Source organism: Dipodomys spectabilis, unplaced genomic scaffold, assembly GCF_019054845.1.
Source record: "Dipodomys spectabilis isolate Male_0828 unplaced genomic scaffold, ASM1905484v1 ptg000119l, whole genome shotgun sequence".
Taxonomy (NCBI): Eukaryota; Metazoa; Chordata; class Mammalia; order Rodentia; family Heteromyidae; genus Dipodomys; species Dipodomys spectabilis.
In genome coordinates, this window is record NW_024870796.1 from 295,735 (window position 1) to 312,799 (window position 17,065).

Below are 17,065 nucleotides of genomic sequence, written 5' to 3' on the forward strand. Positions count from 1 at the left end.
CAATGGAAAACATACAAGATGTGATCAGGGAACGTTTAGAAAAGTTTCACAATGGATCCCTCAAAGGTGAAGGTCCACATTTATATGCTTGTTCTGGCTCTGACCCATGGCTTATCGACCTCCAACAACAAATCTCAGAAAACTTGGAGAAGCTTGTTTGTGCACCCCGAGGCTATGTTTTTGTCTGTGCAGGAGAAAAACACCAACTCGGCCGACTGTGGGCCCGCAGATGTGTTAAAGGGTGGATCATGAGAGGGCAATGCTTCCTAGGATCTCTCTCTATACCTATGTCCATATTTGATTCAGACTAGACTAGCTCCTCTAGGGAATCCATATTGATTGGGTAACCAGGAAAATAGCTCCTTTTATTCTTTGGGAAGACCCTAGTTGCCAAGGAGGGATGATGCTAATCATGAACATATGTATTTTTTTGAGTCACCTCTCTCCAATGAATCTCTAAGAATACATCCTGATGTAATCTGTTTAGAGACCTTTTTTGTTAATTACCAGCAGATATAGTTAACTGCTTTAAAATGTCATAGTTGGTTTGATAATTACATTTTTAAGACCCAACGCCCAGAAATGTAGCCCAGCAGAAGAATGCTTACCTAGCTTACAGGAGTAAGGACCTGTCTTCTAAACTCAGCAGCCCCACCCCAGCTCCAAAAAGCAGCTCTCAATCAAGGTGATACTTCGGCCAGGTTTGTGAAAAGTGTTCTTTCCTGATTGTCCCTTGCAGCCAGAGACAAGGAAATCAGGAGTTCCTTGAAATTTAGACTTATAGTATAAAAGATGATTAAAAACTACTTTTGCTGAAGAGCACTGGTCACTTACTTGGGCCCACTAATTAAAAGCAGGCCAAAAGCTCAGATGTGTCTTTGCTCTAAGCCAATCTCTCTGCAGCCATTTTGTGATCACGTTGGAACCCAGGGATGGAAACTACACCTAAGAAACATAGGAATCTCCTCAGGTCGGATCACCACCACCAGGCAACAGTGACCTGTTTCTCTCCCCTCAAGTGATGAAGCAACAACTACTTCCAGAACACCTCCAGGAAACAAGGATAAAATAATGATCAACCAGGGCATAATTTGTCCCAAAACTGTATAATAATCCGGCATGCCTATCTCTCCCTAAACATTAAAACATACAGTTCATGGCTTTACCCAAAGACCGCACCCAACATGTATTTGAGTGCTATCTTCCCATGACATGCATGTGCTATATAATAAATCTTTCTTCTCTACCTTTCACTAAGTCTCTTTATTTGTTACATAAGACATGTGGAACTCCTGGGGTTTGGCTGGGGTCTAAAACTCCAGTTTCAACATCATTGCAATAGGTGACAGTAGTACTTATCACATCAGCATGTGTGCAGTTTGGATGGGGCACCGAGGAAGAGGCAAAGAGAGAGCGACAGAGAGACTGTCCCCATGCTCCAATATCTGAAGACAAAAACTAAAAAGAGTGAAGGATTTATATTTATTTTAGGTCACAATATCAGAGGTGTCAGTCTATCATGGGTGAGGAGAGTAAGACAGAATAGATCAGCTTGCACCAAGAAGCAAATGCAGAATGCCAGTGTCAGCAGGCTTCCTTCCTTCTCCATTTTTACCCTCTCTGGGCTGCCAACCTATGGGATTGCCACCCACATTCAGGGTAGATCTTCTCCCTTTGTTAATCCTAACCCAGACACACAAAGATATGCTTTACTCATTTCCTAGGTGCTTCTCAAGCCAATCAAGCTGACAATCAAAATTAATCATCACAGTTATGCTTCTTTTTTGAAGTTAACTTTCACATATTTATGTAAATAATTTTTATTTATGTCTCATGGGCATTTAAGAATATATTCACCGATGAATGAATATGAGAATATATTCGCTTATTTCTACATGCACATTTGTATTTTTACTATATATTTTTTCATACTTATGTTCCTTTATGGAGTTTTTTTTTCATCGGTGTCTTGGGAAACAACCCCGATACAGTCATGTCTTTATTTAAACTATTTATAATCTTCCAAACTATGTCCATATTAGTCCAAATTCTTTATAAACTTCCAAATTATTATTTGTAAACTTCCAAGTTATACGTGTACATTTACATTTTAACCTATTCCTGTGTCTAGTAACTTTTATCTAGTCCTATCAATTTATCTGAATATATTTTTATGAAGATATGTATATATTCAAAACAAAATACCGCTTGTTGAGTTGGCCATTTATTCCTCAGCCTATACTGGATTTCCCAGCAAATGCCATGAAATCTCCCAGAGTTCCAGGGCCAGGCTTCTCACCTCAGTCCACTGCCTCTTGGTATTCTGAAACTCCCAATTTGGGCATAAATTTCCTCTCTTCAGATAGGGGGAGGCTTGCCTACAAGATGAGCCCTGTTTCACTACATTCGACATACTGCAACCACAAGAAGTGTTTAAACAAGTCTTCTCTTTGGGTTTCTACTCCAAGTAAAGGTTTCTTAGGGTATCTATGTCTTCTGTTTCCCAGCCACGCATTATTTGGGACTGACCAGTCGACCTGTGGATCTACTTAGAGCTGATCAAAACTGGCTTGTTAACTTATCTATAGTCTTCAAATTCATAGGCCATTTTCTTTGACCTTCAGAGTTCCCCCAGTAGCTCTAGACCTAGTCCATTCCTACTCCACCAATTCCTTGTGCCACCTTACTGACATTCCTACTGGTGTCACAGCGACACCAGGCTGGGATCTCCTTGAATTTTTTTTTTTTTTTTTTTTTTTTTGTCGGTCGTGGGGCTTGAACTCTGGGCCTGGGTGTTGTCCCTCAGCTCTTCAACTCAAGGCGAGCGCTCTACCACTTGAGCTACAGCGCCACTTCCCTCCTTGAATTTTTTTTTATCCCAACTCCAAACACAATCACATGGACTTTCCTGTATGTGCTTCAACGAAGATCAAAAATCTAAGCTATCACCTTCTTTAGAAGTTATAAGAAATGAATGAGATCCCACTAAGTGCTTTAGCTAGGTTTGTTGTTTTGTTTTTTTTTTAAAAAAGGGGGGGCACTGTCTGGCTGCTTTCTTTATACAAAGGCTAGGAACAACCGGCAAACAAGGTGTTCTTAGCTTTTGGATTCTAGCATTGCCATCATACTGAGCACAAATGAGAAAGTTAAGAGGCAGAGTTGTTTTATTGTATGAATTTCATTTTTACATACTATGCAAATGAGGGTTATATTTTATTTATGCATCTGTATATTATATGTTGTCAACATTTACTTATTTATGCATAAATAGCTCTTAAGTTTGGTGTTATTCTATTTGCATAATTGTGTCTTTCCTTCATCATTGTCTGGGCAAACATCCCACCCTGACCCAGACATCTACATATCTGTGTGAATAAATATGCAAATGGTCATGTACCTAATAACAGAGCTTCAAAACACATGAAGCCAATGCAGACAGAACTAATAAAACACAAATTAATAATTACTCAGGAAGTGGCTCTGTGGCTCATGTGATAGAGTACTAGCCTTTTGCTGAAGAGTTCAGGGACAGTACCTAGGCCCAGAGTTCAAGCCCCATGACCAACCAAAAAACAGAATGACAATCAGAGATTTTGATACTCTTTTCTCAATGATAAAAACAAGTAGAAACATATGGGGGATAGAGGGAAAAACATCATTCAAATTAATCTAGCATACACCTTTGGAATATTCTCCCTAATAAATGCAGAATGTATATTCAAGTGCATGGGGAACATTCACCAAAATAGACCATACACTCGATCATAAAACCATTCAATACTTCTAAAAGAATCCAAACCATACAAAATAGACTGACTACGATGTAATTAAGTTAGAAACTGATGCCCTCTCCCCACAGCAAAAAAGATTTCTCTAAAGATAACTTGAAGTATTTAGAAACCCATGGAAACACAGAACGGGCATCATACCATATCAACCGTGAACACCACACATAAACACTTCATAAACATTCTCCTCTTTACTAAATGATCAACTTTCTAGAAGACCTTTGCCTGCTCCAACACTGTGTGAAGGGAAACCTGGCCCAAGAGTTCAGCCGTTGAATTCCTCACCACACATCCTTCTCTTATTGGCAAGATCTTCATTACCATTATGAGCACTCCAACTCGGGGCTTCTCAGTCAACGCTGACTGCCACACCTACCCTTATTACATCGTCAGATTCTTAAAATGGGAATTCCTTCTGTTGATCGTACATAACTACTTGGCTAAGTCACGGACAACAGAGAAAGAAGCTGAGGGAAGATCCAAGTAGGATATATCATTCCTCCATGGGTTCTCATGAGGAACACAGCAGCCTTCAGGCAAGATATGGAAAGAGGATTTCAGGGAATGCTCACCTCACCTTGGGTTCTCAGAGGCCTAGTGGACATCTTCTTAACGGTGCTCTCTTTAGAGAAGATCACACTCCCTTAAAGGAAGATCTGGAAACAAAAAGAATGAGAGATGCTCAGATAGAAATCCTCTTCCTGTAAATGAAGCAGGGCTTATCTTTAGCTCATAGTTAAGAATAGGAAAGAGGGGCTGGGAAGGTGGCTCAGTGGTAGAGTGCTTGCCTTGCATGCATGAGACCCTGGGTTCAATTCCTCATCATCACATAAGAAGAAAAAGCTGCAAGTGGCACTGTGGCTCAAGTGGTAGAGTGCTAGCCGAGCCACATGTCTATTTGTTTTTCTTAAAAATAATAACTAAGAAAACTGGGGGGAGGGGGGAGGCTGGGAAGGGAGATGAAGGGTAAACAAAGGAGGAGGCTGCAATGCTTGGTAAGAAATGTACGCATTATCCTGCCCATGTAATTGTAACCCCTCTGTACAGTATGTTCACAAATAAAATTAAATTAAATTTAAAAAAATAACTAAGAAAATGGTTTTCTCCTCCCAGACTGTTTCTCTGTGTCTAAGATAGAGTTTGTGACTGGGACAGGTCAAAGGATCAAGATTATACTGATGCAGTACTAACAGAATAAGAGATGTATGTTGGTAAGTCTGAAGTTTAAGCCTGGAAGGATTTGGGGCAAGTGTTACTGGGAAGTCATGTCCTCCAGACAGGATAAGTGCATGGGCAGAACACCTCAACCAGAAATACTTCTGCAATGTAGGTCCATGTAATGAGAGACTAGCTTATAGGCACCATGGGTGGTAAAGAATAGGAGGAAGGCAGGAGCTTGTATATATGGATCTCTCCTCTCTCCTGTCTCCCCTCTAACCAATCCCTTTCTCTCCCTTCCCCTCTCTTTTTCTCCCTCCACCCACAATATCATTAGATGTCCTGCCTCTTATATGGCCAAAATTTCACATCTACTTGGAGCTTAGGATATAGCAGTAATGAGCCCAGATACTCAGCTTTTTCATTTTATAGATTTTTTTTTAAAAAGTGGGAGGATAGTGTCCTGAACCAGAAGACTTCAAAGAAATCCCCAAACTCTATTAAGTAGGCACAGACCAGGTAAGTACAAAAGAGATTTTGAGACAGTAAGGGACATCTCAGTGTGGGCTGCCTATCACATGATTAACTTAGCCTTGAATTAATCTTAAAAGCCACGTCTCTACTAGAGATTTAGACACTCTACTAGAGACTCAAGTAGAAATGAAATGGCATAATGGCATTTAGGAGAGTAGGCTGGGGTGTCCTCCCTTCTAACAGGAAGTTCTCTTCAGGAAAGCAGGAGCTGGAGAAGGCTGGTCAGGGAAGAGAAGGACAGCATAAGACTTGGGACAGCCATTGGATTTCCAAACTCCACGTTGGAAATCTCTAAGCCTCAGCTTCACAGGAAAAAAAGGAGGAGGGTCCTATTATTTTTATGTCAGAAGATTAGTAACAGAAGGATAGAGTTTCTAACAGCTTCTAGGAGAGAGAGTTTGAGATTGTGTACAGAAAACAGACTTTTAATGTGCCATATGAAATCTGTTCAGAGACTGTCAGGACTCACAGTTTATATTCACTGAGCACTTGGTATATCCCAAGGACTTGTGTAGTTCAGTCCCTGTTTAAATTTTGCCTCATTTGGGTTTCCTAATGGCCCCATTTGTCATCATCCTTTTACAGATGAAGAATCAAGGTTAAGTATCTTGTTCAGTGTAGCTCAGCTAGAAAATGACTCAGCCCTGGCTTTGAACTCTGGCTGTGGAAGGCCACACACTTAACCAGTCAGTCTGGTTGTAAAGGGTATAATGATTATCAAAGGGTATCCTGAAGTTCCACTGAAGGTTTGGATGCCACAGACTGGCTCTGATATGAGTTGGCAAGAGTGAGATTTGGAGCTGGGTTCACAAGAGTACTTTGAACTAGGTATTCTACTTTGTGGGATGTCTGAGGGGTTTATTGTTGTTTGTTTTGTTTCTTTTATAAGAGTTTTCATGAAAAGTTAGGGCATTACCAGAGATACTTCAATTTGTGAATCACTTGTGTTGACTAATAACCATTAGGTGTTCGGACAAAGAATCCTAGACTTAGTGGTTATTGCCTCCCTCTCCACCAGCATTCCAACTTTTCAGGCAGCCAGCTATGACTCACTGGTTAACACACACACACACACACACACACACACACACACACAAGCAAAAACAACCACCAGGGTAACTACCAGTGGCTCACACCTGTAATTTTAGCTAATCAAGAGGCTGAGACCTGAGGATGGCCATTTGTAACCAGCCTGGGCAGGAAAGTCTATGAGATTCATACCTCCGATTAATTACACACACACACACACACACACACACACACACACACATACACACACAAGCCAGACGTGGAGCTGTGGCTCAAGTAGTAGAGTACTTGCCTGGGGGGGGGGGGGGAGCTCAGGGACAGTGCCACCCAGACCCTGAGTTCCTGCCCCAGGACCTGGCCCAAAAAAAAAATTTTTTTTCAAAACAAACATTAAAAAAAAAAAATAAACAAAACAGACAAGCAGAAGTGACCACCAAAGTTCTCACCCAATCCCAAAGCTGCTGAACTCATCTGGAAATAAATCTTCCTCTTAGCCAAATCCTAACCTCCTTGGGATACAAGTCCAAAAGCTGTACCCTCCTGCCCCAGGCCCAACTTCCACCCAAGGCACCAACCCACTTGAGATCCACGGTCAGATTTGACTTCAGCCCAGGCCTGAAGTCCTTCCATTAAAAACTTTTTAAATTAAAAATATTCTGGAAATTATTATTATTATTATTACTGCCACTTCCCACGGCCACTAGCAGGGACTGGGAGGTGAAACCTGAAGCCACAAAGCCACCAACCACCGCCTGAGCCTCTAGGAGGAGAAAATCCTGGCGGGGGCCGGGCCAAGCCTGAGGCGCGTCCCCATTCCTCGACTGTCCTCCGATAGCTCATTCCTCCAGGCTCCCCGCTAGTTCGCACGACTCCCTACGCCTTGACGGGCACCCCCAAGGCCAATGGCGCGACTTCGCTACTAGAACACTTCACTCACTGAGGGACTGTGAAAGTGTGTGAAGGTCCCCCGCCCCTGCCGCCATCCAGCGCGTACTCGCCCCGGGACTACAATCCCCAGAATCCTTTGAGAGACCGGAAGTCAATCATAGCCGTCAGCCTTTCCCCTCCCCCCCCCGCCCCCTCTCTCGCCGCGAGCCTTTTAAAACAGAACACCTGAATAACAGCGACTTGCAGACTCCTGGAACCATCATCTCCTCTCTCAAATATGAGCAAAGTAACGAAGTTCGTGAGGGGATCCTAAGTGTGGCCTCTGCTCTTCTGATTTTTTTTTGGCCTAAAAGACTACTCCCCCCAAAAGCCCTTGCGGCCACTTCCGTTTCTCGGGAGCCACCGACGGGTTATCCAGTGCGCCTGCGCAGGGTTCTCCTGCCTCTTCCGGTCCCCACATCCTTGGGTTTCAGGGAATTTGCTCCTGGTCTGTCAATGCCCGCGTCGTGTCCTGCGGGCAGCCCCTGCCCATCTTACACATGGAACTTAGTTAGAAAATGCAAAGTTACCTCTTCTTCCCCGAGGTCAGCCATAATAGGGTCGATCCAAGATACAGAGCCTACCTTCTTGGTACCCAAAAGAAGGCTTCTACAAAACTCAACAGTGGTAGTCACTAAGCTTCTGGTACTCGGGTCTCACTCTCAGGCTAGAGCTTGGGACTGGCTTCCCTGAGAACTGGGCTGTACTGTCACATCTGACACCCAGGCCTCGATCCAGAAGCTTCAGATTGGGTCTCTTCAGCTCATTGAGAACTCTTGAAAATAAGAATTACACTTGTTTCTTGTTTTAGAGTTACTTACATTTGTCCCTCCCATGGAATCACCGCACACCCCAACGGCAAACTCTATTTTATCATTAATGTTATTCTTGCCTCCCTGTGCTCTGCTCTGTGGTATAGACTTCACCCACTGAATTCTGCTTAGGTTCAGCCAAAATGAAGGGGAAGTCCATATTTTTTCCTGGACAACACACTTCCTAATGAGATAAGAACCACCCACTAGGGCTCACCTTCCAATTGTCCATAGCACCTCCCAGTAGGCATAGGGACCAAGTTTTTAATACATGCACCTTTGAAGCGATGTTGAAGATTTAAATTATAGCAACTTCTCCCCTGAGTGAATTGCCATGTCTGGAGACCCTGAGCTAAGGGCTAGCCTGACTGTAGTCCTGAACAGTGAGGACCATGTCATCCCATGGTGAGTGACACTATCCCAAGATGGCTTTTATGGGATCCCTTCTCCATACACATGAAGATAGTTCTGGGTTGAGGATTTATGGTAGAATTTTTTCTACCTAACACTAGGTTCTGCTGCTTATCATGTTTAGTCCATCCAGAACAATCCAATCCTCCTCTGTCCTTTGTCCTTGAAGGTCCGTCCTCATGTCCTGGTGTTGGTGGCCTATTTTGTCTCAGCCACTTTAACAATATCCCCTCCTCTTTGAGGATTTATCTCTGATTCAGGTCTCAGAACCACATATTTTCTTCTACAGTTGAGTTCTGCCCAAAGGCTGTCACTGTCCTAGAGAAAACTAGACTGAATTCCATGAAGCTAGGAAAGGGGGCACATGCAGGTGAAGAGCCTAAAGCAGGCTAGAGAGATGAGATGCAAAAGGGACTCTGTGTGTGTGTGTGTGTGTGTGTGTGTGTGTGTGTGTGAAGGACAATGAATGGCAGAGGAGTCAAAGATGAAAACTGATGGTGCCACTAAAAAGGAGTTTTATGCTGTTCTGGGCACAAATACAGATACTTTGGTGGCATGACACAGAGAGTGGTTCCAAGAAGAAGGCTTTCCTTGGAATCTGAATGGAGTTGGGTACCACTCTGGTGCCCCGAGGAATGAAAGTTGAAGAACATTTCAAGTCAGCACCCTCAGTGATGATCATTTTCCTGATGAGTAAGAAACAGTGGAAGACCAAGGGAGTAGGTGGATCATGGCTGTGGCCAACAAGAGGATACAGAGCCATAATCAAAGACAATATGCAACACACTCAAGTCTAAGTCAGACATTACAGTTAGTACTTTAAGGGATTATTTTAAGTATTAAAATGAGTCTACATGGAATGTGATATTGTACTACGTGTACGAAGTACAGACTGGACATTCGGGTTGTGGGTCAGCAGATGAGTTATGCGGTGGTCCTCAAATCATCTAACTGCTGTGGGTCTTAGCTCCATCCTCTGTAAAAGACAAAAATCATAGTGGTTACATAAAGGGCAATAACAAAGGCAATAAATGCACAATACAATACCATGGAGGACATAATCGTTTCCAAGACAAGGTGGCATGTACTTATCGGCCCTGAGCTGTCCCTCTAATAGAATTAAATACACCTGGGAAATTATCAAGCAAACAATAGAAGTCTGGCAGAGAAAAACGGCAAGCGACCTCAAAACCTGAGTAGTGGTTAGTGGTGAGTTCCCTGTATTTCTCTACTCCCTCAAATATCAAGGACTTGGTGCTAAAGAGACTTACAACCTAGAATTACCAAGAAATATGACACTACACACACATGAGTGTGCACACGCATGCACACACACAGAGCATGCATACACAAATACATCTGCTCTATCTTGCAAGAAGCCCAGGTGAGAACTAATTGAGAGCCTCAAAGCTTGCCTCACAACTGAGTCACCAGCAAGTAGCCCCAACTTCCCACAGCAACATTGAAGCCATGTGTCTGCTGCTCTCTGCCAGTGATATAAACTCAGAAGTGGCTTTGATATTCCTCTTCAGAAGGAATCATGTGGTGGTAGTTCTTTACCTTAATTGTGGTGTTTGCATGAAACTGCATATGTTATAAAACCTCACTGAGCAGGGCACTGGCTATTCACCCCTGTAACCCTAGCTGTTCAAGAGGCTAAGATCTGAGGATCACCAGCCTGGGCAGGAAAGTCTGTGAGACTCTTATCTCTAATTAACCACCAGAAAACCAGAAGTTTAGCTGTGACTCAACTTGACAGAATGCTAGTCTTGAGCAAAAGAATTCAGGGACAGAGTCCAGGCCCTGAGTTCAAGCCCCATGACTGCCAACACACAAAACCCTTCATCGAGCTACACAAAACATGAATGCATGTGTATAATTAGGGAAATGGGAACAGCGCTACAGATTGTCCAAGTTTTAATTTCCTGTTTTTATATTGTACTATAGTTATGCTTTATATTAACAGTGGGTGATATGTGTAAAAGGCCTCCTTGTGCGTTTCCTTTAGTATATACTTAATTGTAAATTAAAAATGTGAAGCTAATGGCAAGATTAGAAATCCCTCCTCTACCAACATTTTTGTAAATAGTCATATAGTCATGTACTACACAAGGATGTTTGGGATAGCATAGTCCATATACTGTGCTCCAGAAATGGCTCTGAAATTATTCAATTCAGTTTATCGATTGAATGACCATTAAACTGATATAATAATTAAGCTGAAAAACTCCTTTTGCCTGCCATCTTAGCTCTCTTAATATAGCACAGTGTTACTCCATATTTGTGGTAGTGCCAGAATAAAGAACCCTACTGCATTGGCAGTCATATTGAAGAATAGTCCTACAATTATGTACAGTATGTAATACCTGATAATAAGCAACAGTGTTACTGGTTTCTATTCTCTATTCTCATTCTTCAGTCTAAGAATTAAGCAAATGGGAGCGGCAGGAAGAGACAATAACAGCAGTGGGCACTCTAGCCTAGTTCCACCTAGAAGAAAACTGGTTCAAAGCTTCCTCTTCTGTGGCAAGGGATTCACTAAGTCAGCCAAGCCTGGCAACCCCCAGCTACCCAACTTTTGTGAGCACTTTGGGCAGGAAGGAAAATGAGAATAAAATATTGTCTTTCTGGGGTGAGTTAACCATTTGGTGCATCCACAGGAGCTCCTTTGGGCTGGAATGGGCTGTCTCAAAAACAGAACTGGGAATCCAAAACTGCTGAAAGCTAAGCAGCAAAGTTACTGGGGTAACAGAATCCTGGTAAGCCAGGGAGATAGAATCTACTTCTTTACAAAGCAAGGCAAGGTTTAGAATAAATGACAAAAGACTATTAAGGTGGTTGCTCCAGTTGACTATGGAAAGGTCACAAGACTGGAGCTGAAGCTCTTCCCCTGAGGATGAGTATGGGCTGATGTATGGGGGCCTGGAGGTAGAATTCATGAAGAAAATCCCTGCAACAGACAGAGGGCAGGACTAGTATTCGAGTCTAGACTGATGGATTCATCCTTACCCTTCAAGACCTTGTTGAGCCACTGGATCATGGCTATCTTTTCTAGGTCTAGATCTTTGGTAGTGATGGGATAGCCTATCTGTAGGGGTGGGGGTAGGATCAATGGGTCATTTCTTCTCCAGGGCATCAGCAGAGGAGTCTTGCGTTTCTGGGGTCCACAAAGATCAGATGAGGGTATTTGATCGCTCCGATGTTGTGGCTGGCTAGAAGAATCCTGTGTAACGGTGGCATGTGTGATTTTCCTTTGTGGTACCACTGAGGCTGACGAGCTCGCCTGCTGGTCTTTCTCACTGACATTTCTTACCGGCTTTGGGGGAAAAGAGCATGCCAGAGAAGGAAGTCCTGCAGTACGTCCACTCTTTTTCTTCTGCAGGATGGAGAAACCTCCAGTGGAGGAACTGTAAGAACTTGCGATCGCATTCCTTTGGCTGCATGAGCTTGTGGAGATATGCGATTTCGAAAGTAGACTGCTTAGTGAGGTCTTGTGGCAAAATTCTCTCTTCAGAGGCCCAGGCCTGGGCATAAAAGAAGAAAGTACCCCATTGACCACCAGGCGCCTGAATGCAGATGGTGCCGTGTCTCTGCCATCCAACGCCTTCCCGGCACCATGCTGCCTTTTGGAGGCGATCTGGCTTTCCTGCTTGGCCAGCCCTTCTACCCTGTCCCCCAAGGTAGCCAGCTCTTCCTCTTTCTCTTCCTTGGCTTTTGATTGACTGCCACTGTCTTGAAGGGCTTTTATCACCACGATCTCTTTTGCATATGGAAATGAGAGGTGGCCAGTGAGTGAAGACCATATATTCAAGACTGACTGCTGGAGAGCCAGACGCAGGGTGACTTTACCCTTAGCGGATGTCAAGTTCAGGCTCACTGAAGGACAGGGCATCTTGGAGCTGGACACAGACAGCACCGACTTCTTCTGCTGGTCATTCCAGGTCGCTGAGGAGAAGACCCCCAGAAACACACACCGAGCCTGCTCTACTGGATACCGTTGCCTATGGACGATCACAAGTCGCCGGCAGTGCTGACGACGACTTGCAGACGCCACACGATCCTCATAGGACACCCTCCGGGCCAAGTTCAAGGACGGGGCTACCGCGTGAACCCGGAAAGCTGGAGGAATCCGATGGCCATGGTGCAAGGACCCGAGGCGCAAAGGTTTCTTATGGTGGTGGCCGCCCCGTAGATCGAGGGACTGTGAGTGAGACCGATCCCGGCTGAGATAACTCCCCATGAGGGGCAGTTCTGCACGATCGCCCCCAGAGGGTCGGAGAGGTTTTCCGTTAGCTGCGCGCAAGGAGCCCCAAAGCAAAGCCCGCACGCTGCGGGGGAGTTGAGCTTGTGACGTGGCCATGGATGGAGCGCGCGTGAGCGAAGAAAGGGCGAAGGGCGCAGGTGCGCGCGTGGCCCAGGCCGGCACGGGGAGGGGGGGGGGACAGGGGGGGAAGGCGTGCGCCCCTGGCGCGCCACGCCCCCCAAACCAACTCCGGTCCGGGGACAGGTCAGGAGTGTACCCCGGCTCCCCATGGGCCACCCCAGGCTCCAAGCTCACAGCCTCCCCTAGAGACATCACTTCCCAGGCCTGCGCCTGGTTATCTTATGGGCTGTCAACCAATGGAACTGCAGACCAAGTCAACCTCCGTTCTTTATCAATTAACCAGCTCTGTGTGGTTTGGTTTGGCATGGGCAAACAGTTCTAAAGACATCTACCTCCCTTTTCTCTGTTCAAGAGGATTACATTGGACGTTTTGATCTGTGTATTTGCACCCCTTTTTCCTTTTCACCTAGGATCTCATTGAAATCTCCCCCCTATCAATACGTACAGACTAATCACATCCTTTACCAGGCTAGCTGGTATTCATTTACTTAACCAAATCCAGCTCTGAAGTCCTCCCGCCCCCCTCCCTCTCTCTCTCACACACACACACACAAATGTGGAGATTTTGGTGTTTACACAGCCTAACTCCGAGGCACAGAGATACATATTTTTTATCCATAATTGAGTGAAATTACTGTCAGGAACCATTACCCCATTGGCAGAGAGGGTGCAAATAAACAATTTTATGCCTATGATTTCTTCAGCCATTTCTAGATTACATCTAGGTCTCTTCTCGAGCTGACTCGGGCTCCTTTTGGGAAATGCTTGGCCCTCTATTGCTTCCCTTCCATCATGGGGTGAAGGAGAGGTGGGAGGGTGGGGAATCTATGTGTGTATTTCCCCAAAGTTTACCGTCCACCCTCAGCAGCATGAAGCACAGTTGGAGAGCTCTGCCTCTGACCACTGGGAATGGGGCCAGGGGCGTTTACTTTATCCCTTTGCACTGAGAGGGGCTCTCTCTGAGAGGCTAACTTGGGCCTGTGACTCTGAGGGTGTCTGTGGTCCTCACTGTCAGTGAACAACAACCCCAGGTAGTTCCAACAGGATGTCGCATAGGGGCGGGTCTGCAGTGACCACATTATTCCTGGCAATCTCCTAAACAGACAAGGCACTGACTCCATACCCTCAGATTATCTTCCAGGCACAATCTCCTACTCTGTTGTCGTTTCCTGGGACAACATCCAAACACCAGGGACACCGAGTCCCTTTGAAGATGCAAGCCTCATCTGACTCCTACTCAGTTCCTGTCTCTCTCATTCCCGTCTTCCTGTCTGCCTAGGAAATGTGTGACTGTCCCCCCCCACCCCCACCCCCAGGGGACACTGGCTCTTATGCCATAGCTGCTTGCTTCCTTGCTTTGTGGCTTCATTTTATAAACTCTGCAGTCTCCATCCCTCCAATCCCCCCTCCAATCTGTGGCCTTTTCTAGCTGTTCAAGACAAAACAATGTATCCAGCACTGCCTAACAACTGCAAATCAAAAGCCTTCTAATGTTTCCATTGGTTTCTCTGCTCTTTGTTTCAACACATCTCATCTGAAATTTCAAGCTGAGCCTCACTTTGTATTCTCCTCTGCTTCAAGTCCTCTAGCAGGCTGCTCAGGCAATGTACAGACCATGGTGGCAGCAGAGTTGCCAGAATGCCAAGGGACAAAGTCTTCCTAATACCACTTTTGCTGGGTCTGCTTGCTAAAATTAAAGACCATCTCATCACCAAAGGGAGGAGCAATCACCTTCAAAGCCTGATGGAAGATACTGTATAATTTTGTGTCATAAAAGCACATGAATTTGAGGACAAGAAAGGACAATTGATGACTATCTTCACAATCTACCACACTAATAGAAGTGTGATGATAATAATAATGATAAATGGATGACAAGTATGATAATAATAAACACTTGATGAATCCATAGGAGGCAAGAAAAAAACAAAGGAGCACAAATAAAGAACAAAGGGCAAGATGGTAGATATAAACCTACTTATACCACTCAACACACGTCAAAGTTTGCAGAGCTGCTATTTGCACCCTGTTTATGATAGACATAAGGACACAGCTAACGTCTGGTCCTGTTGTTCTTTTTGTATCTGTGAATTTTATCTAATACAACTGATACACACACACACACACACACACATTTCAAACACCTTCCAGCCACCTGACTTCATTGGAAAAGAGACAGCTTTTCACCTCATCTGCTTGTAACCACCACTTCACAACTCAGAAGTTCCACTCTACCAACAACCACTTGAAGCCAAATACCAGATTTGTTATAGCATTTATGTTTGTCTTAACAAAACATACAGCCAATGTTTTGCTTAAGGCTTGGTTGAGATATAACACATCATATTATTCATCTATTCAAGGAGGCTTTTAGTCTATCTTGTGTCATGAAACTGTCACCAAAATCAATTTAAGAGCTTAAAAAATTATTTTCAGGCTGGGAATGTGGCTTAGTGGTGCAGTGCTTGCCTAGCATGCATGAGGACCTGGATTTGATTCCTCTGTACCACATAAGCAACAAAAAAACTTTAGAAAATGTGTTAGAAAGAAACTTTTGTACTCTCTAGGTGTCAATCCCTAACCCCAGACAACCACAAATCTATTTGCCTAGTATAGACATTTCACAAGAATGAATAAATATAATGTGTATCCTTTTGTGACCAGTTTCTTTCATTCATTATAATGTTTTCAAGGTTCATCCACATTGTATGTTATTTCTTTTATGCCACCATGACATTCCATGGTGAAGACAAACCACATTTTCTTTATCATGCATTTAGGTGATAAATATTTAGGTCGTTTCATTCTTTGGGAGGTTTTAAGTAATGATGTCATGGACCTTCATATACACATGGTTGTGCTGATATGTAGGTTCACATACACTCCTTAGCAAAGAAATTGCAGGGGCCTATGATGACTCTTAATCTAGCTTTTTGTGTAGCTACTAGTCAGTTTCCGAAGTGGACGGACCATTTAACGGCTCCACAGAATGTAGAAGGACTTTCACTTCCTGCATCCTCGCCAGCAATTTTCATTTTCCATCATTAGCATTATGGCCAACCGAGGAGGAGTGACGTGGGATTTCATTGTGGCTTAGATTTGCATTTCCTTTATGGATAATGATGTTGTTGAGCATGTGTTTTATGTGCTTATCGGCTATTTGTTCATAGTAGTGTCAGTCCAAAAAAATCCAGCATAGTGAGGAAAGAAGGAAGTTTGCATAATTAACCACGAATGATTTAGATATTCATATGGAGGGGAAAAAAATAAATTTGGCCCTTCTCTACTTCACACTATATAGAGAAAGCAATCTCACGTGCCTGTAGATCTAAACATGAAACAAACAAAAATAATAAACAATAGTTCATCAATGATTTTTTTAAAAAAAGAGTAAATATCTTCATGATATCAAGATAGAAAATATTTCTTTAAAAGAATTCAAATAATACCATTTAGGACAAAAATAACTCCCAAGAGTACTGCATTAAAATAATATCACAGGCCGGGCGCTGGTGGCTCACGCCTGTAATCCTAGCTACTCAGGAGGCTGAGATCTGAGGATTGCGGTTCAAAGCCAGCCCGGGCAGGAGAGACCGTGAGACTCCTATCTCCAATAAACCACCAGAAAACCGGAAGTGGCGCTGTAGCTCAAGTGGTAGAGCGCTCGCCTTGAGCTGGAGAGCTGAGGGACAGCGCCCAGGCCCAGAGTTCAAGCCCCACGACCGACAAAAAAATAAATAAAATAAAATAATATCACTCATCTCCTCCAGCCTCCAAAGAGTGACCTGGACACAATGATATATATTTGTAGCTACTCAGGAGGCTGAGACAAGAGGATTAATGAGCCCAAGAGTTAGAGATCAGCCTGAGCGAAAGAGCAAGACCCTGTTTCACAAGGAGTAAAAGGTAAGGACACTAAATGAGAGAGGGAATCTGTCATACCTTGAGGTCAAGTGTGTCCCTCAAAGATGGTCTCTAGAATATCTACCACGTTACACACTCTACTGCAAGGTGACCTTGCG